The sequence below is a fragment of the Oryctolagus cuniculus genome, chromosome 9 (assembly GCF_964237555.1).
Source record: "Oryctolagus cuniculus chromosome 9, mOryCun1.1, whole genome shotgun sequence".
In the NCBI taxonomy this organism is placed as follows: Eukaryota; Metazoa; Chordata; class Mammalia; order Lagomorpha; family Leporidae; genus Oryctolagus; species Oryctolagus cuniculus.
The window spans coordinates 76,519,978-76,541,295 of NC_091440.1; the positions used below are offsets into that span (position 1 = coordinate 76,519,978).

At 43.8% G+C, this 21,318-nt stretch overlaps 1 pseudogene; it reads right to left on the reverse strand.

The window, feature by feature from the left end:
* Positions 1–3,819: 3,819 nt before the first annotated feature.
* The window catches only part of LOC138843648 (serine/threonine-protein kinase Nek3-like), a 39,052-nt pseudogene continuing 21,553 nt past the window's right edge, over positions 3,820–21,318 (reverse strand).

Here is a 21,318-nt window from a genome sequence, read left to right on the forward strand (position 1 = left end):
TTACAATTCTTATTTCATGTATCATCCCCTAATTTTTGAGTATCATAAGCCAGATCCCCAAATTCATTTAATTTCACTTATATTTTACATTTTATAGATTAGGTACATTTTTTCCATAACCAAAAAACCACAATAATCATTGCTGTATTAATCTATTCAGGCTGCCATAATGAAAGCCACAGACTGGGTAGCATAAACAGCTGAAATATATTTTCTTACAGTTTGGAAAACTGGAAGTTCAAGATCAATGTGCACACAGGCTTAGCTTCTCCTAAATCCTCTCTTTGACTTGCAGCTGGTTGCCCTCTAACTGTGTCCTCGTACAGTCATTCCTTTCCTCAGTACCATCTCTGGTGCCTTCTGTGCATCCCAATCTCTTCTTTTTCTTTCTTTTTTTTTTTTTTTTTGATTATTTTTTTGACAGGCAGAGTGGACAGTGAGAGAGAGAGACAGAGAGAAAGGTCTTCCTTTGCCGTTGGTTCACCCTCCAATGGCCGCCGTGGCCGGCGCACGTCGCTGATCCGATGGCAGGAGCCAGGTACTTATCCTGGTCTCCCATGGGGTGCAGGGCCCAAGCACTTGGGCCATCCTCCACTGCACTCCCTGGCCACAGCAGAGGGCTGGCCTGGAAGAGGGGCAACCGGGACAGAATCCGGCGCCTCGACCGGGCCTAGAACCCGGTGTACTGGCGCCGCTAGGCGGAGGATTAGCCTAGTGAGCCGCGGCGCCGGCCCTTTTTTTTTTTTTTTTTTTTTTTTTTTTTTGACAAGCAGAGTTAGAGAGAGAGAAAGGTCTTCCGTTGGTTCACTCCCCAAATGGCTGCTACGGAGGGTGCGCTGCGCCGATCCGGAGCCAGGAGCCAGATGCTTCCTCCTGGTCTCCCATGTAGGTGCAGAGCCCAAGGACTTGGGCCATCCTCCACTGCCTTCCCGGGCCACAGCAGAGAGCTGTACTGGAAGAGGAGCAACCGGGACAGAATCCGGCACCCCCAACTGGGACTAGAACCTGGTGTGCTGGCGCTGGAGGTGGAGGATTAGCCTAGTGAGCCCTGGCGCCGGCCCCCAATCTCTTCTAAACACAGTAGTAAGATTGGATTACTGCTACCCTAATAGCATCATTTAAATACCTTCAGGGCAGGTATTTAGCCTAGCTGTAGCGTCTTAGATTGCAGTACCTGGGCTGAATGCCTGGCACAGGCCCAATTCCAGCTTCCTGATAATGCAGAGCCAGGAGGCAGCAATCAAGTGATTGGGTTCCTGTTATTCACAGAGGAGACTTGGCATGTGATCTCATGGCTTTGCATGTAAGCACAAAGCTCCTGACTCTGCCCCATGGTCCAGTGTGGGCATTTGGGAAATGAACCAGTACATGTCTATCTGTGTTTACTCCTGTCATCCAAATGTCCAAATGTCATCAAATGGTCAACAAGTCTATAAGAAAAAGATGCTCGGCTGGCACCGGGGCTCAATAGGCTAATCCTCCCCCTGTGGCGCCGGCACACCGGGTTCTAGTCCCAGTCGGGGCACCGGATTCTGTCCCGGTTGCCCCTCTTCCAGGCCAGCTCTCTGCTGTGGCCTGGGAGTGCAGTGGAGGATGGCCCAAGTGCTTGGGCCCTGCACCCCATGGGAGACCAGGAGAAGCACCTGGCTCTGGCTTAGGATCAGCGCGGTGCACCGGCCGCAGCTGCGCCGGCTGCAGCAGCCATTGGAGGGTGAACCAACGGTAGAGGGTAGAGGAAGACCTTTCTCCCTGTCTCTCTTTCACTGTCCACTCTGTCAAAAAAAAAAAAATGCTCAACATTACTAACCATTAGAGAATGCAGATCAAAAGCACAATAAAACATCATATCACACCCATTGGATGCATTTCTCAAAGGAATGGAAAATAACAAGTCCTGGTGATGATGTCAATAAATTGTAAGTTCTTACAATGCTGTAGATCTGTAAAAATGGCCCAGCTGCTGTAGAAAACAGTTAGTGGGCTCCTCAATTACATAAACATAGATTTACTGTAAGACTCAGAAATCCCACTCCAGTGGATATAGTATGTCCCTCATCTTATCCACAAGAAATTCCTGGAACCCCAGGTGATACCAAAAATTATACACATGTACTATGCTTGTGTTTATACACATATATCTATGATAAAGTTTAATATATAAATTAGACACATTAAGAGATGAACCGTAATAATAATAGAACAGTTATTACAATATACTATAGTAAAATTATGTGAATGTGGTATCTCTCAATCACACACAAAATAGCTTATTGTGCTGTAATAATGGGAGATGATAAAGTCTAAGTGATGAGAGGAAGCAAGGTGAATGCACAGGTATTGATTGTGATGTAGCATCTAAAGGCTACTTGAACACAAACTCTGTGATACAGTGACAATAGATCTAATAGCCGAGAAGCCTAGCAAATGACCAACAGGTGGATAGCATCTGCAGGATTGATATGGCAGACAAGGCATGTGATCTCATGGCTTTGCATGTAAGCACAAAGCTCCTGACTCTGCCCCATGGTCCAGTGTGGGCATTTGGGAAATGAACCAGTACATGTCTATCTGTGCTTACTCCTGTCATCCAAATGCCCAAGTGTCATCAAATGGTCAACAAGTCTATAAGAAAAAGATGCTCGGCCGGCATCTCCGAGGCAGAATGAATCAGGACAGCACAAGATTTCATTGTACTAAGAACACTGTACTATTCAGAACAAGATTTCCTGTACTATTTAAAACTTGTGAGTTGTCAACTTGGGAATTTTACATTTATTATTTATGGACCATAGTTGATGACAGGACCTGAAACTTTGGATAAGGCAGTGATGGGGGGAACTACTGTATACCCAGAAGAATTGAAAACAGGGATGGGCATTGTTACACAGCAGGTTAGGCTTCGAATATTTGTATCCATATTGGAGTGCCTGGTTTGAACCCTTGCTTCTCCGTACTTCCAACCCAGGTTCCTGTTAATGCGCATCCTGGAGGCAGTAGGCCCAAGTACTTGAGTCCCTGCCATCCACTTGGGATAGAATTTCTGGTTCCTGGCTTCTACTTGGTTTAGCTCCAGTGGCTGGGAGCATTTGGGGAGTGAACCAGCGATGAAAGACCTCTCTTTCTTGGTCTCCTTCTGTCACTTCACCTTTCAAATAAATAATCTTAAAACAAATTAAAAACAATAGTTCAAACAAATAGTAGCACTATCCACAATAGCTTCAAGGTACAAACAACCTAAATGTTCAACAGATTCTCTCTCGGGGGCTGCACAGGTGTTCCTTCAGATAGATGTTCCCCTTAGATGTTCCTGGTGCATGTTGTCTCTCTCCTCCTTTATAGTCCTCTTCCGCCAATCCCAACTCTGCTACCCACACGCCGAGTACGCTGCTCTCCTCCAATCAGGAGCAGCTCCTGCAGCTTGTCAAGTTGGTGAGAGGCAGCTGGGAAGAAGCTGTTTTCTCCTCTCCCAGCGCCATATTGTGGGAGAGCAGATGTATAGAATAAGTCTTAATTCCAGTAACTTAGTCTAGTCCGAGTTGCTCCCAGTTGCTCCCCACACAGGCAAAGTTAGTTATATTTGATTCTCAACTACAATGTTTTTCACTTTTTGTATGAGTAGTGCTCTGATGTGTGACACCTGGTATCTTGCACAGAGTGACATTAAAGAGAGAAAGAAATCCCAGCACATCATAACCATGAGCAAATGTCCTATAATAAAATAACTGCATTTGATCTGACACAGTCAGCCCTCCGCACCGTGTGCTCCACCACCTGTGTATCAGAAACACTGTTTTTAAAAAACTGGGTCTGTACTGAATGATTACACTTTTCCCCTTGTCATTATTCCCTAAATAACCCAGTATAACAACTATTTATGTCACTTGCACTGTATTACTAAGTAATCTAGGGATTTTTTTTAAAGTACATAGGAGGATACTTTAAATTTGATATAAGGGACTTGAGCCATCTTCAGATTTTGTTATCTTCAGAGGGTCCGGGAACCAACCCCCCAGGGATGCTATGGGCCGACTGTACTCACCTTTGTCATCCTCTGCTGTTACACTGGAAGTGAGGATGGACGCGTTTTCCAAAGCTGTCAAAGCTGTACCAGGTACATTTTTCTCCCACTGCCGCCTATGAGGGCCTGGTGAGCCTGCTTGCCTCAGATGCACTGACTTACTGCCTGGTTCTGAAATGTAAAGAGGAATGCCAAGCATGTCATTTTATTTATTCCTCTATAGCTACAAAAGTACCCTAAGGATTCAGAAGTATTTATTTTCTCTTTCAAACTCAGATTTAGCAACAGTGTTCTTTCAAATCTAAGTAGCAAAGGAAACAAACAAACAAAAAAGGTAAAATAAATCATTAAAGTGACTGAATTTGGAGGGCTGGTGTTGTGGTATAGCAGATAAAGCCACTGCCTACCATGCCAGCATCCTATATGGGCACAGGTTTGAGTCCTGGCTACTCTACTTTCTGTTCACCTCCCTCAAAATGTGCCTGGGGAAGTACTGGAGGATGGCCCAAGTACCTGGGCCTCTGCACCCATGTGGGAGATCTGGATGAAACTCCTGGCTCTTGGCTTCAGCCTGGCCCAGTCCTGGCTGTTACAGCCATTTGGGGAGTGAACCAGCAAATGGAAGATCTTGATCTCTCAGTCTCTCTCTCCTCCTCTCCCTCTCTTTATCTGTAACTCTTTCTAAATAAATAAATTAATTAAAAATATATATATATTTATTTATTTGAAAGTCAGAGTTATACAGAGAGAATAAGAGACAGAGAGGGATGTGGGCAATCCCAGCAGTTAGCCTGAGCCAAAGCACATTTTTCCCCACTCCCACCTTCTGCCAATCAGGTGAACTGCTCCCAGGTGTGGCCAAGGCCCATTAGGCCCACCTGGAAAGCTACTTGACCTTCCAGCTGATTGGAGAGGCATATTGGCATCCGTATCGGTTCTGTCCTGTAGTCAGTGTTCCCTTGAGTTAGTTACGCCCCTTCTCCCTGCTCTTTAAAAAGCCTACGTGGCTGTTAATAAAGGGACATGTTCATGGAAGCCTGTCCCCAGTGTTTCTTTATGGGAAAGGACACCTCTGCCCTGCTCTTCCCCGATGGTGTGGCTTTGCAGGACCAAGCCAGAGAGGAAGAAAGAGATCTTCCATCCACTGGTTCACTACCCAAATGGCCTTAAAGGCCAGGGCTGGGCCAGGCTGAAGCCAGGAACCAGGAGCTTCTCCTGGACCTCCAACATGGGTGCAGGAGCCCAGGTACTTGAGCCATCTTCTGCTGCTTTCCCAGGCACATTAGCAGGGAACTGGATGGGAAGTGGAGCAGCCAGGGCTCAAACCAGTGCCCATATGGGATGCTAGCTCCACAGGTGTTCATTTTAAAAGCTATGCCACAATGCCCATCCTAAATAAATAAACCTTTAAAAAAATAAAAGCAACTGAATTTTTAAGAAATAGTATATATGTAGTTATAAAGTATATGATGTACAAGGAAGAAGCTCCAGGAGGATTTTCATATCCACAGTAGCCTATGCTTTCTATGGTAGATAACAAATGCTACATTTCTTAATGGCTCTTAACAAGAAATCATATTCTCTTTTTTTAATGTGTATATACCTCTTTAAAAAGTTTTTGTTGACTGATTTGTTTGAAAGGCAGAATGAGAGACAGAGTGTGCGAGCAAACAGGGTTGGGGGAAGAGGGGAAGAGCTATCTCCCAATTGCTGGTTCACTCTCCAAATGCCCACAGCAGCTGGGTTGAGCCAAGCCAAAGCTAGGAGCCAGTGAACTCCATCTGGGTCTCCCACATGGGTGGCAGGGACTCACGGACTTGAGCCATGTCTGCTGCCTCCCATGGTGTGCATTAGCAGGAAGCTGTCCTGGAAGTGAAGGAGGGAGGACTCAAACCAAGCACTCAACATGGGATGCAGGCATCCCAAGTGTCTTTTTTTTTTAATTTATTTGACAGGTAGAGCTACAGACAGTGAGGGAGACAGAGAGAAGGGTCTTCCATCCGCTGCTTCACTCCCCAAATGGCCACAATGGCTGAGCTGGGCCAATCTGAAGCCAGTAGCCAGGAGCTTCTTCTGGGTCTCCAACATGGATGCAGGGGCCCAAGCATTTGGGCCATATTCTACTGCTTTCTCAGGTCATAGCAGAGAACGGGATCAAAAGTAGAGTAGTTAGAACTTGGACTGGTACCCATATGGGATGCCAGCACTACAGGCGGCAGCTTTCCCTGCTATGCCACAGTGCTGGCCCCAGTAATAAGAATTTTCAATGAGGTTTGTTGTAATGGGCTTTTCATGCTATGATCTTTTTTCTTTTTTAAGATTTAAAAATTTCACAAGAGACCTCGAATAGCTAAAGCAATCTTGTACAACAAAAACAAAGCTGGAGGCATCACAATACCAGATTTCAGGACATACTACAGGGCAGTTGTAATCAAAACAGCATGGTACTGGTACAGAAACAGATGGATAGACCAATGGAACAGAATTGAAACACCAGAAATCAACCCAAACATCTACAGCCAACTTATTTTTGATCAAGGATCTAAAACCAATTCCTGGAGCAAGGACAGTCTATTCAATAAATGGTGCTGGGAAAACTGGATTTCCACGTGCAGAAGCACGAAGCAAGACCCCTACCTTACACCTTACACAAAAATCCACTCAACATGGATTAAAGACCTAAATCTACGACCTGACACCATCAAGTTACTAGAGAACATTGGAGAAACCCTTCAAGATATTGGCACAGGCAAAGAGTTTCTGGAAAAGACCTGGGAGGCACAGACAGTCAAAGCCAAAATCAACTATTGGGATTGCATCAAATTGAGAAGTTTCTGTACTGCAAAAGAAACAGTCAGGAGAGTGAAGAGACAACCGACAGAATGGGAAAAAATATTTGCAAACTATGCAACAGATAAAGGGTTAATAACCAGAATCTACAAAGAGATCAAGAAACTCCACAAACACAAAACCAACAACCCAATTAAGAGATGGGCCAAGGACCTCAATAGACATTTTTCAAAAGAGGAAATCCAAATGGCCAACAGGCACATGAAAAAATGTTCAAGGTCATTAGCAATCAGGGAAATGCAAATCAAAACCACAATGAGGTTTCACCTCACCCTGGTTAGAATGGCTCACATATAGAAATCTACCAACAAAAGATGCTGGCGAGGATGTGGGGAAAAAGGGACACTAACCCACTGTTGGTGGGAATGCAAACTGGTCAAGCCACTATGGAAGTCAGTCTGGAGATTCCTCAGAAACCTGAAGATAACCCTACCGTTCGACCCAGCCATCCCACTCCTTGGAATTTACCCAAAGGAATTTAAATTGGCAAACAAAAAAGCGGTCTGCAGCCTAATGTTTATTGCAGCTCAATTCACAATAGCTAAGACCTGGAACCAACCTAAATGCCCATCAACGGTAGACTGGATAAAGAAATAATGGGATATGTACTCTTTAGAATACTATACCGCAGTAAGAAACAACGAAATCCAGTCATTTGCAACAAAATGGAGGAATCTGGAACACATCATGCTGAGTGAAATAAGCCAGTCCCAAAGGGACAAATACCATATGTTCTCCCTGATCGGTGACAACTTACTGAACACCAAAAAGGAAACCTGTTGAAGTGAAATGGACACTATGGGAAACGTTGACTTGATCAGCATAGCCCTGACTGTTAATGAACAACTTAATACATTATCCCTCTTAGTATTTTTTTTGTCTGTTCTACTTAATATGACTGGTTTAACTCTGTAATTAATACACAGTTATTCTTAAGTGTTGAAATTTAACTGAAACGTGATCCCTGTTAAACATCAGAGTGGGAATAAGAGAGGGAAGAGATGTATAATTTGGGACATGCTCAAGCTGACTTGCCCCAAATGGTAGAGTTAGAAACATACCAGGGGATTCCAATTCAATCCCATCAAGGTGGCATGTACCAATGCCATCTCACTATTCCAAGATATCAATTTCAGTTCACAACTGATCATAATGAAAGGACTAAGAGTCAAAGGGAGCACATAAACAAGTCTAGTACCTGCTAACACTAACCGATAGAATAAATAAAGGGGAGAGTGATCCAACATGGGAAGTGAGATACTCAGCAGACTCATAGAATGGCAGATGTCCTAAATAGCACTCTGGCCTCAGAATCAGCCTTAAAGGCATTCGGATCTGGCTGAAAAGCCCATGAGAGTATTTCAGGCATGGAAAGCCAAGACACTCTGGCAAAAGATCTCTGTGAGTGAGATCCCAGTGGAAAGAACCGGTCTTCAAAGAAGGAGGTACCCTTCTCTGAAGGGAGGAGAGAACCTCCACTTTGACTATGACCTTGTCTAAACAAGATAAGAGTCGGTGAACTCAAAAGGCTGCCATAGCCTTGGAAACTCATGACTGGAGCATAGGGAGATTACTGATGCCATAGACAGGAGTGTCAATTGGTAAAGTCAACAACAGGAGTCACTGTGCACTTACTCCTCATGTAGGATCTCTGTCCTTAATGTGCTGTGTATTGAGATTTAATGCTATAACGAGTACTCAAACAATATATTTCACTTTGTGTTTCTATGGGGGTGCAAACTGTTGAAATCTTTACTTAATGTATACTAAACTGATCCTCTGTAAAAAAAAAAAAAAAAGAAAAGAAAGAAATTATCAACTCCCAACTTGACTCTCACTGGGATTAAACATGACAATAGGTCTGATCTGATTTCATCATCATTTAAAAAAATCATCTATTATTTTTCACTTTATGTTTCTGTGTGGGAGCAAACTGTTGAAATCCTTACTTAATGTATACTAAGCTGATCTTCTGTATATTAAGATAATCGAAAATGAATCTTGATGTGAATGGAAGGGGAGAGGGAGTGGGAAAGGGGAGGGTTGTGGGTGGGAGGGACAGTATGGGGGGGAAGCCATTGTAATCCATAAATCGTACTTTGGAAATTTATATTCATTAAATAAAAGTTAAAAAAATAAAATAAAATAAAACTATTTTATATCTTTGTCAAAAAAAAAGATTTAAAAATTTATTTGAAAAGCATCAGACAGAGAGAAGGAGAGACAGAATCAAGGAGGGGGCTGTTCTATCCAGCCATTCCCTAAACGGCCACAACACCCAGGGCTGGGCCAGGCAGAAGCCAGAAGCCTGCAGCTCCATCCAGGTTTCCCATGAGGGTACAGGAGCCTAAGCACTTCTGCTGCTTTCCCAGGTGCATTAGCAGGGAGCTGGGTCAAAGGTGAAGCAGCAGGGACTCATTTGGGATGCCAGCACTGCAGGTGGCAGCTTAACCTGCTGTACAATGCAGGTCCCCATGCTGTAATCTCAAATCAAGACATTTTATAAGGCTGCTATTATTGTGGCTCATAACACGGTACTCCCAAGTATGGCACTTTGATATGCTGAGTGCTTTGAACTAAAGGACATTACAAGCCCTCAGAAGCAGCCTCAGAATCAAGATCTCTGGGACCTTCTCCTGCCCTCCTGTCCCCAACTCTCATTCTCCCCCAAAGTGAGTCACAGAAACCAGAATTCCTCTTCCCCAATGTGGACTATAGAAACTAGAACCTGGGGCCGGTGCTGTGGCATAGCAGGTATAGCCGCTGCCTGCAGTGCTGACATCCCATGTGGAAGCTGGTTCGAATCTTGGCTGCTCCACTTCTGATCCAGCTCTCTGCTATGGCCTGAAAAAGCAGTAGAAGATGGCCCAAGTCCTTGGGGCCCTGCACCCATGTGGGAAGATGTGGAGGAAGCTCCCGGCTTCAGATCAGCACAGCTCCCACCCTTGCAGCCAACTGGAGAGTAAACCAGCAGATGGAAGACCTCTCTCCCTGCCTCTCCTTCTCTGTGTGTGTGACTCTTTCAAATAAATAAATAAATAAATAGATCTTTAAAAAAAGAAAAGAAACTAGAACCCTCTTTCTAATGTAAGCTGTAATCCTAAACCTATCACACTAGCCCTCTCCCACCTTTGTGCCTCAGACTGGCCATCAAGAAATTCTCTGATACACCCTTGTCATCAGACCATCATTCCAGGGAAGAAGTCCTGTCCCATACCTGGGAGGAAGAAGTGCTGTACTGAGAGCCGGAGAAGAAAGCTGAACAGGCAGGGCTTGCTGGATTTCCCCTCTCAGTCTATTACCACTAAGCCATATCCTTTGTCTAATCACATGTCTGCACACCCATCCACGTATTATCATACCTAAGCATAAGAATGACACTTTTTCTGGGTCTTTGTGTCTTCCTTATGAAGGCTTCTGTGACATGTAATATGTTGATTAAATCTTTTTTCTCTCTCTTTTTAAAGATTGATTTTATTTATTTGAAAGGCAGAGTTACAGAGAGGGAGAGACAGAGAGAAAGAGACCTTCCATCCACTGGTTCACTCCCCAAATGGCCACAATGGCTGGAGCTGGGCCACACAGAAAGCAGGAGCCAGGAGCTTCTTCCAGCTCTCCCACATAGGTGCAGGGGCCCAAGCACTTGGGCCTTCACCTGTGGCTTTCCCAGGCACATTAACAGGGAGCTGGATCAGAAGTGAAGCAGCCAGGACTCAAACTGGCACCCATAGGGATGCTGGTATTGCAGGTGGCAGCTTAACCCATTCTGCCACAATGCCGGCCCCTCTCCTGTTAACCTGTCTTTGTTATAGGGTATTGACCATGTCCTTTTTGATGAGTGCAGAAAGGTATCATTCCTTTCTGTCCCTACACTAGACGAGAGTCCTCACCGGCACTTACTAGGATCACTTCTGTGCCATTGCTGGGTTAGCTGGGGTCAAGACATGTAGACAGGCATATGAATTTAGAGTCAGTCTAGTGTGATAGCCCAGCTCCTGCTGAGGATGTGGACATCCTCCAATTAAGAAGAAAAGGAAACCCGCTTGTGGGCAGCACACTGCACAAAGGTACAACTGCAAAGGGCATTTCCTGCTGGCACCATCGCAGATGGCGGGCCGAGGGAGTTTTAGCAAAGACTCTGTACAGAAAATGAATTCATCTCTGAATACCGTGGAGGGGGAATTTCTCAAGATGAAGTAGACTGGAGAGGGAAAGTAGAAGATAAATAACATGTGCAGCTTTTTGTTCAACTTGAACAATGATTCTGTAGTGGATGCAACCAGCAAGGGTAACAAAATTCATTTTGCAAATCATTCAAGGAATCTCAACAGATGCAACCAGTATCTGTAATCTGAAGTCTGTGGGGACTGAAAAAGAAATGGAAATCCCTTGACCTCTGCTAGTTCCTTCCTCCCCTTCCTGTCTGAAATAGCTGCCCGAGCTTCCGGAACCTCAGGTACCACGGGCAATTTAGAAAAAGAAAATGCAGTTTGAAATTTTGAGTTTGCAAAGTACTGTCAGAATGACTTACAGTACTGAGTTTTAAAGTCAACTTTTTTTTTTTGGACAGGCAGAGTGGGCAGTGAGAGAGAGAGAGAGAGAGAGAGAAAGGTCTTCCTTTTCCATTGGTTCGCCCTCCAATGGCTGCTGCGGCCTGGCGCACCGCGCTGATCCGAAGCCAGGAGCCAGGTGCTTCTCCTGGTCTCCCATGTGGTTGCAGGGCCCAAGCCCTTGGGCCATCCTCCACTGCACTCCTGGGCCACAACAGAGAGCTGGACTGGAAGAGGAGCAACCAGGACAGAATCCGGCGCCCTGACCAGGACTAGCATCTGGAGTACCAGTGCAGTAGGCGGAGGATTAGCCTAGTGAGCCAAGGCGCTGGCCATTAAAGTCAACATTTTATTGCTTTCTCACTCGCTGCAAAAGTGTTTTGTGCCAGTGAATTTTTTTTTTTTGCAATAATGCAGAAAAGTACATTTTTCACCTTTGAATAAAGAATACTTAAATTAAAAAAAAATTAGTGATCGGGGCCAGTGCTCTGGTGTAATAGGCTAAGCCTCTGCCTCTGGCACTGGAATCCCATATGGGTGCCAGTACATATCCTGGCTGCTCCTTTTCTGATCTAGCTCTCTGCTGATGGCCTGGGAAAGCAATGGAAGATAGCCCAAGTGCTTAGGCCCCTGCACCCATGTGAGAGACATGGAAGATGCTCCTGGCTCCTGGCTTAGGATTGGGTCAGCTCCAGCCATTGCGGCCACCTGGGAAGTGAACCAGCAGATGGAAGATCTCTCTCTCTGTCTCTTCCTCTCTGTAACTCTCTCAAATAAATAAAATCTTTTTTAAAAATAGTGATCTAAAATCACTTATCAGTGAAAAGGAATGAATTTACACAGATGAAACCTGAAAACATTACATAAGTTAAAGAAGCCAGACCCAGTAGGACAAATCTTGTGACATTCTGATTAGGAAATATAAAGACAAGCAAACTCATAGAGACCAAAACAAACCTGAGGTCACCAAGGATTGGGTTGGGGCTGGGGGCAGGTAAATGCAGGTTTATTGTTTTTTTTTTTTAACTTTTATTTAGTAAATATAAATGTCCAAAGTACAGCTTATGGATTACAATGGCTTTTTCCTCTCCATAACTTCCCTCCCACCCGCAAACCTCCCAATTCCCGCTCCCTCTCCCATTTCATTCACTTCAAGATTCATTTTTAATTCTCTTTATATACAGAAGATCAATTTAGTATATATTAAGTAAAGATTTCAACAGTTTGCACCCACACAGAACATAAAGTGTAAAATACTGTTTGAGTACTAATTCTAGCATTAATTCACATTGAGCAACACATTAAGGACAGAGATCCTACATGAGGAGTAAGTGCACAGTGACTCCTGTTGTTGACTTAACAAATTGACACTCTTGTTTATGGCATCAGTAATCTCCCTAGGCTCTTGTCATGAGTTGCCAAGGCTATGGAAGCCTTTTGAGTTTGAGGACATTGATCTGATTTAGGTCATAGTCAAACTGGAAGTTCTAGTTCTCTCCTCCCTTCAGAGAAAGGTATCTCCAACTTTGATGGCCTGTTCTTTCTACTGGGATCTCACTTGCAGAGATCTGTCATTTAGGTGTTTTTTTTTTTTCCAGACTGCCTTGGCTTTCCATGCCTAATGCCTAAAATACTCTTATGGGCTCTTCAGCCAGATCCGAATGCCTTAAGGGCTGATTCTGAGGCCAGAGTGCTGTTTATGACATCTGCCATTCTATGAGTCTGCTGTGTATCCCACTTCCCATGTTGGATCGTTCTCTCCCTTTTTTATTCTATCGGTTAGTATTTTCAGACACTAGTCTTGTTTATGTGATCCCTTTGACTCTTAGACCTATCAGTATGATCAACTGTGAACTGAAATTGATCACTTTGACTAGTGAGATGGCATTGGTATATGCCACCTTGATGGGACTGAATTGGAATCCCCAGGCACATTTCTAACTCTACCATTTGAGGCAAGTCAGCTTGAGCATGTCCCAAATTGTATATCTCTTCCCTCTCTTATTCCCACTCTTATGTTTAACAAAGATCACTTTTCAGTTTAATTTAAACACCTAAGAATAATTGTGTGTTAATTACAGAGTTCAACCAATGGTATTATGGTATTAAGTAGAACAAAAAAAAAATACTAAAAGGGATAAAGTATTAAGTTGTACATCAACAGTCAGGACAAGGGTTGATCAAGTCAGTTTCTCATAGTGTCCTTTTCACTTCAACAGGTTCCCTTTTTGGTGCTTGGTTAGTTGTCACCGATCAGGGAGAACATATGATATTTGTCCCTCTGGGACTGGCTGTTTAATAGGTTCAGAGTTTCCATCTAGGGCAATGAAAAGTTGGCTTTTTTAAGTTTTTATTTTATTTATTTGAGTGGTAGGGTTACAGACAGAGGGAGAGAAGGAGAGAAAGGTTTCCCATCCACTGTTTCACTCCCCAAATGGCTGTAAAGGTTGGAGCTGAGTAATCTGAAGCTAGGAGCTTCTTCTGGCTTTTCCATGTGGCTGCAGGGGCCCAAGGACTTGGGCTGTCTTCCACTGCTTCCCCATACCATTAGCAGGGAGGTGGATAGGAAGTGCAGCAGCTGGGACTCGAACTGGCACCCACAGGTAGCAATGAAGTTTTGGAACAGTGGTGATGGCTGCACAATATTATAAGTAAAATTAATGGTGTTGAATTGTTCACTTAAAATTGCCTAAAATGGTAATTTTTGGCTATATATATTTTATTGCAATAAAAAACAAAAAGCCATGATTGAAAATATGAATAATTCTCTTACATGTGCTTTGAGGCCATTGTCACTGATCAAGAAATCCTGTCTTTTGCAAATAAAAAATGAATGCAACTGGAGATCATTATGCTTAGTGAGATGAGCCAAACTCACAAACATCATATGTTTTCTCTGATGTATGGTAGCTTATATATAGAGTACAAAAAAAAACACCCTAAATGTATAAGAATAAAATTGACATCTTATCATCTGATGATCATTTACAACCCTTGTCTATATTCCTGTGGAACAGTGGTCTTTCTACTTTTTACTGCTGAACACTATATTCAGTGGAGTATTAAGCCTGTGATTATAAAGTAAATCAAAAGTATGCTATGGCAAAAATTAAAAGAAAAGAAGGATGGAGGGAGGTTTCCTTAAGTTCTCGGATTGTATCTTTGAAATACATGAAATCTGTTCTTTTTTAACAATAAAAAATATATTTTAAAAGAAAAATGAAGAAACAGATCAAATAACTGGTGACTTACAGAAGCTCATCCAGCAGTGCAGGGCTCCAAGACTGATGATGTCGTCACACGTCAAAGATGCAGAACTGCTTCCCCGCTGGGGCCCCACAGCCTTTCAATATCTCAGAGCACCCAAGGGCAGCCAGTGCCCCGTAGATGGATGTCTCAAAAATGTCATTTTAAAGCACTTACCGTTGAGCTTGCTTCATTTCCCAAGGCAATCCTGATTCTGCTGGTGTCTGCTTAAAAAGAAAAAGGTGGGCAGAGAAACACAGGAAGAATCACCTGATGAATTCCCTAATGGGATCAGCACAAAGCTTAAGAGACAAGTGAGGGTCTTCAAGGCAAAGAACCTGGGGCCGACGCTGTGGTGTAGCAGGTTAAAGCCCTAACATATAGCACCAGCATCCCATATGGGCACTGGTTCGAGTCCCAGCTGCTCCACTTCTGATCCAGCTCTCTGCTATGGCCTGGAAAAACAGTAGAAGATGACCCAAGTCCTTGGGCTCCTGCACCCACATGGGAGACCTGGAAGAAGCTCCCGGCTTCAGCTCAGCTCTGGCTGTTGCAGTCATTTGGGGGAATGAACCAATGGAACGGAAGATCTCTCTCTCTCTCTCTCTCTCTGCCTCTCCTTCTCTGTGTAACTCTTTCAAATAAATAAAATAATTCTTTAAAAAAAAAAACCTGAAGAGCGATTCCAGGCTTTAATCACACAATAACACACTCCACGTGTTCAAAGAAGCTATTTCTGTTGTTAAGTCCTGATGTTAAACTCTGAAAGTTTAGAGACATCTCCATTCACTTAGGTCTCTGTCTCTCTCTTCCTCCCCCTCTCCCTCTCTCTGTCACCTTGCCTTTCAAATAAACATATCTTTAAAAAAAAAAAACATAAAAATTCAAAATTGCTATTGTGCGGCAGGCATTTGGCCCAGCAGTTAGGACATCAGCTAGGATGCCTGCATCCCGCATCAGAATGCTTGAGTTCAATTCCTGTCTTGGGCTCCTGATTCCACTTCCTGTGAAGGTGCACCTGGGTTCCTGCCACCTAAGCAGGACACCTGGACTGTGTTCCTGGCTCCCAGCTGTGGCCTGGCCCAGACCTGGCTCTTGTGGGCATTTGGGGAGTGAACCAGCGGATGAAAGATCTGTCGGTCTCTACCTCTCTTTCTACCTTTCAAATAAATGAAACTAAATTGAAAAAACATTTTCAGAATTGTTACCCTTTTTTCTTGGTGCATTATGCTTAGACTTTTTGGTTTCTTCTAGTATCTGTTCACCATATTCTGAGATGATCTGAAAATTAAAGTTGGGAATTTATATACATCTCTTTAGACACTGCCGTAATGTTATTTAATTATCAACAATCTTCAGCACAATAATATTTAAGTTGAAAAATAAAAAATGACATTTGAAAATACATGTAGTTAGGCAGAGATAAATATAGACATTTGTATATTATTTATATATAAAATATGTAAATTTATACATATAAATAAAGATCTGTATGATTACACAAGCCACAGCTGAGCTTACACTTGGAAACAGTATTGTGGGATGAAGAAGAAAAGGGAAGGAAGCATTAACATTCTTTATTTTACTCTACTTTACTTTACTTTTTCTTTACCTTTTCTTTACTTTTTCTTTACTTTACTTTACTTGACAAGCAGAGTTAGACAGTGAGAGAGAGAGACAGAGAGAAAGGTCTTCCTTCTGTTGCTTCACCCCGCAAATGGCCGCCATGGCCAGCGCACTGCACCAATCTGAAGCCAGGAGCCAGGTGCTTCCTCCTGGTCTCCCATGGGGGTGCAGGGGCCCAAGCACCTGGGCTATCTTCCACTGCTTTTCCAGGTGCATTAGCAAGGAGCTGGATTGCAAGTGGAGCATCTGGGACACAAACCAGTGCCCATATGGAATGCCAGCATTGTAGGTGGAGGCTTAACCTGCAACACCACAGCACCAAGCCAAAACGGCACCACAGAAGGTTTATGGAAGGGGCAGCATTGTGGTGTAGTGGTTGAGCAATTGCCTGCAGTGCTAGCATCCCATGTGAGCACCAGTTCAAGTCCTGGCTGCTCAACTTCTGATCCAATTCCCTGCTAATAGCCTGGGAAAGCAGCAGAAGATGGCCCAAATGCTTGGACCCAGCACCCATGTGAGAGAAACTCCTGGCTCCTGGATTAGGTCTTGTTCAGCCCTGTGTGTCATTTGGGAAGTGAACCAGTGCATGGAAGATCTCTTTCTCTCTCTCCCTCTCTATAACTCTGCCTTTCATTTATTTTTTTTTATTTTTTATTTTTTGACAATCAGAGTGGACAGTGAGAGAGAGAGACAGAGAGAAAGGTCTTCCTTTGCCATTGGTTCACCCTCCAATGGCCGCCGCGGCCAGTGCACTGCGGCCGGCGTACCGCGCTGATCCGATGGCAGGAGCCAGGTACTTACCCTGGTCTCCCATGGGGTGCAGGGCCCAAGCACTTGGGCCATCCTCCACTGCCCTCCCAGGCCATAGCAGAGAGCTGGACTGCAAGAGGAACAACCGGAACAGGATCTGGTACCCCAACCAGGACTCAAACCCAGTGTGCCAGGGCCGCACTGTAGGTTAAAAGTTTAAAAGTACTCTTGCAAGTGTGTTGACAAGATAACAAGCCCTGGAAACCTGTTCACAGCTGATCCAACAGGCGTCCTACCTCAGGGGGGAAGCACTTCCCCAGGAGCGGAGCTAGGCTGCCTCTGCACAGGAGCGCCGAGGCTGAAGGGCAGTGCAGGGGATTCTTCCTAAACATCTGCTTGATTAGAAACTGCAGCTCTTAGGAGTAATGGGAAGGCAGTGGCCTGATGGACCCTCCACATATTTTGAGGATGAGACTTTTCCAACTATTGGCCTGAAACTGGAAAGTAAAAACAGAACTTGAAAAGCAGAAACAGAGAAAGAAAAAGGAAATTAGAAAATACCAACTGAATTGAATTCATATAAACTATTTTAATTTTATAAATATACGTGAGGGTAGGTCATTTTTCTTTCCAGAAGTTTCCTTAAGATATTTGTTGTGGCAAAACATGTCAAGCTGCTGCCTGCGATGTTATGAGCACTGGTTCAAGTCTCAGCTGCTCCACTTCCAATCCAGCTCTCTGCTTATGGCCTGAGAGAGGAGTGGAAGATGGCCCAAGTGCTTGTGTCCCTGCACCCATGTGGGAGACCCAGAAGAAGCTCCTGGCTCCTGGCTTTGGCCTGGCCCAGCCCAGACAATTGCAGCCATTTCGGGAGTGAACCAGTGGATAGAACACCTCTCTCTCTCTCTGTCTCTACCTCTCTCTCTTTAACTCTTATTTTAAATAAATAAAATAAATATTTTCTTAAAATAAAGGTACTATTCTATAGGGAGCAGCTGTTTAGCCTAGTGGTTAAGGCACCTGCATCCCAAACCAGAGTGCCTCAGCTGGACACCTACTCTGGTTCCTGACTCCAGTTTCCTGCTAAAGCAGACCCTGGGAGTCAGAGGTGATGGCTCAAGAAATCGGGCTCCTGCCACCCACTTGGGAGACCTGGATTGAGTTCCCAGTTCCCAGTCCTGGCCACTGCAGGCATTTGGGGAGTGAGCCAGTGGATGCAAGTTCTCTCATATAAATACATAAAACTTCTATCTCTCATATAAAGAGATAGAAAGTATATCTCTCATATAAATACATAAAACTTAAAAGATAATATGGTGGTTCAGGAGAAAGGTCAGCATGAACAATAAGAAACTTGCCTGCCTTGCATACTTTTAAAGTCAACATCAATGTTGTTACAGATATACATTTTTAACATAAACTCACAATAATACATATGACTTTTTTAAAAAAATGATATAGAAGACTCACAATATGCATAATATTCTTTTGATCCATTATTCCTCCCCAGAAACCCCAAGACTTATACTGTAACAACATGTACTTTTGGCTTTTCCAGATTTAAACTACTACTGTAAAATCCTTCTTAACATTCATGCCATTAAAGAAGCTATTGAAGTTTGACAAGTAAAAGAGTGGAGACATAAAACGACACAGTGGAATAGCATCCTAAAAGTTTTCCATGTGTAATATATTTACTGGAACCAACATTAGCCGTCAGCCTTGCTAATGCTCATATAAGAACATGTTGGCACTCTATCTTGAAAGTGTATTGCCCTATTAATAAAAAAAAGTGAAGACATGAAAAAAACCCAACCTATAACAAAGGAAACTTCAGATAATGAAAAATAAAATTGAATGTGCTTGGCCTCAGGCTTTTAAACAATTATACTGCATTTCTACATTTCCTAAAGGTTTGGGAACAACTGTTTTTAAAAATATATTTATTTATGGGGGCTAGTGCTGTGGCTTAGTAGGTTAAGCCTCTGCCTGCGGTGCTGCAATCCCATATGGGCACTAATTGGAGTCCCAGCTGTTCTGCTTCCAATCCAGCTCCCTAATTATGGTCTGGGAGAGTGGTAGAGGAGGGCCCAGGTCCTTGGGCCCCTGCACCACATGGGAAGCCGGGAAGAAGAGTGAACCAGCAGAGGGAAGACCTCTGTCTCTCCCTCTCTGTGTCTGTACATAACTCTGCCTCAAATAAATAAATATATCTCTTAAAAGTATATATTTATGGGCCAGCGCCATGGCTCACTTGGTTAATCCTCCGCCTGCACCACCAGCATCCCGTATGAGTGCCAGTTTGTGGTCCTGGTTGCTCCTCTTCCAGTGCAGCTCTCTGCTGTGGCCCAGGATGGCAGTGGAGGATGTCCCAAGTGCTTGGGCCCTGCAACTGCATGGGAGACCAGGAGATGCACCTGGATCCTGGCTTCGGATCAGCACAGCACTGGCCGTAGCAGCAATTTGGGAGGTGAACCAACAGAAGGAAGACCTTTCTCTCTCTCTCTCATTGTCTAGCTCTACCTGTCAAAAAAGGTATATATTTATTTATTATTTTTATTTATCTGAAAGGCAGAGATAGAGATCTTCCATTGCTGGTTCATTCCCCAAATGCCCATAAAAGCTGGGGCTGGGTCAGGCTGAATCTAGCAGCCTGGAACTCAAATCTGAGTCTCCCACATGGGTGGTAGGGCCCTAACCACTTGAGTTATCACCCACTGCCTCCCAGGGTGGGCATTAGCAGGGAGCTGGAAGTGGAAGTGGAACTGGGACACAAACCCAGGCATTCCAGTATGGATGTGGGTATCTCAAGCAGCATCTTAGCCACTGCAACAGTGTCTAACCCCAAAAATACAAAAACTGTGTCTTAAAGCAGAGAAGAGATGAAATACTGTGTGCCAAAGAATCTGGGCACTATAGTCCTCCCTGTGTATTCTTGCTAGGAAGAAGAAGAACAAGTATATTTATGCTTATGAAAAACATTTCTAAAATATTCATGATGTTAAAATTAAATAATTTTATTTGTATATAACAGTGTTTCTCAACGTAAGCTATACATCAGAATCACCTGTGGGTTTTTTTATGATTTCTTTAATTTGAAAGGCAGAGTTACAGAGTGAGAAAGGGGGGCAAGAGAGACAGAGAGAGAAAGGGAGGGAGACACAGAGAGAGAGAGAGAGAGAGAGAGGGACAGAGAGAGATGACTGATCTTTCATTTGTTTGTTCACTCCCCAAATGGCACAACAGCCAGGGCAGGACCAGGCTGAAAACAGGAGACAAGAGCTTTATCTGGGTCTCCCATGTGGGTGCAGGGGTCCAAGGACTTGGGCCAACTTCCAGGCTTTCCCAGGCATATTAGCAGGGAGCTGGATTGGAATTGGAGCCGCTGAGACTCAAAGAGGTGCCCACGTGTGCTGCTGGCTGGCATCATAGGCTGCGGTTTTACTCACTACACCTCAGCACCAGACCCAGAATAACTTCTTAAAAATACTAATGCCCAGGACACCTTCAGAGTTAGCATGGGCCCAGGCAGCAGCATTCTCACAGGTTCCCCACCGCGTTCTAACTGGACGGGCAGCATGACAAGCCGCTTGTTCAAATAGACGCCCTCTCCTGAACAGCACACACCTTCAGTTTGCGTTACCTTCCTCTGGTGGTGCTGAGGGATTTTTCTCAGCCATTCCCTCTCCTGAGCTCTGTGTGCAGTCAAGCACCTCTGTATAAGAGCTTGGTAGAGCTTATTTTCAATTCATTCCCAAAGAACAGAATTTATTTCCATGCAAAGCAAAGACTTAATGGAAATCCATTCTACAATTGCTGTTCTTTGCAATAAACTACTGCTAAACAGAAAGGACAAAGTATTTACCATCTATTTTGTTGAATTATTTTTTAAAATATTTAGAAAAACACAACACAATGTGGCAGAGTCTATTTTCTCATATTTCAGTTACAGAGGAAACACACATGATAAGTAAAATCTAATTTCAAAAAGATTGGTATAAAAATGGTACAGCCATTCTGGAAATGTTTGGCTATTCCTCAGAAAGCTAAACATATAATTATTGTATTATACATCAATTCCACTCTTGGATATACACCTCAAAAACTGGAATCAGAGAGTCTGACAGACATTTGCTCTCATGTTCATAGCAGCATTATCCTCAAGAGTCAAAAAGTAGAAACACCCCAACTCCAGTGTCCACAGACACTGTATACTGTATACACACAATGGAATATTATTCAGCCACAAAATGGAATGGAATTGTGATACATGTTCAA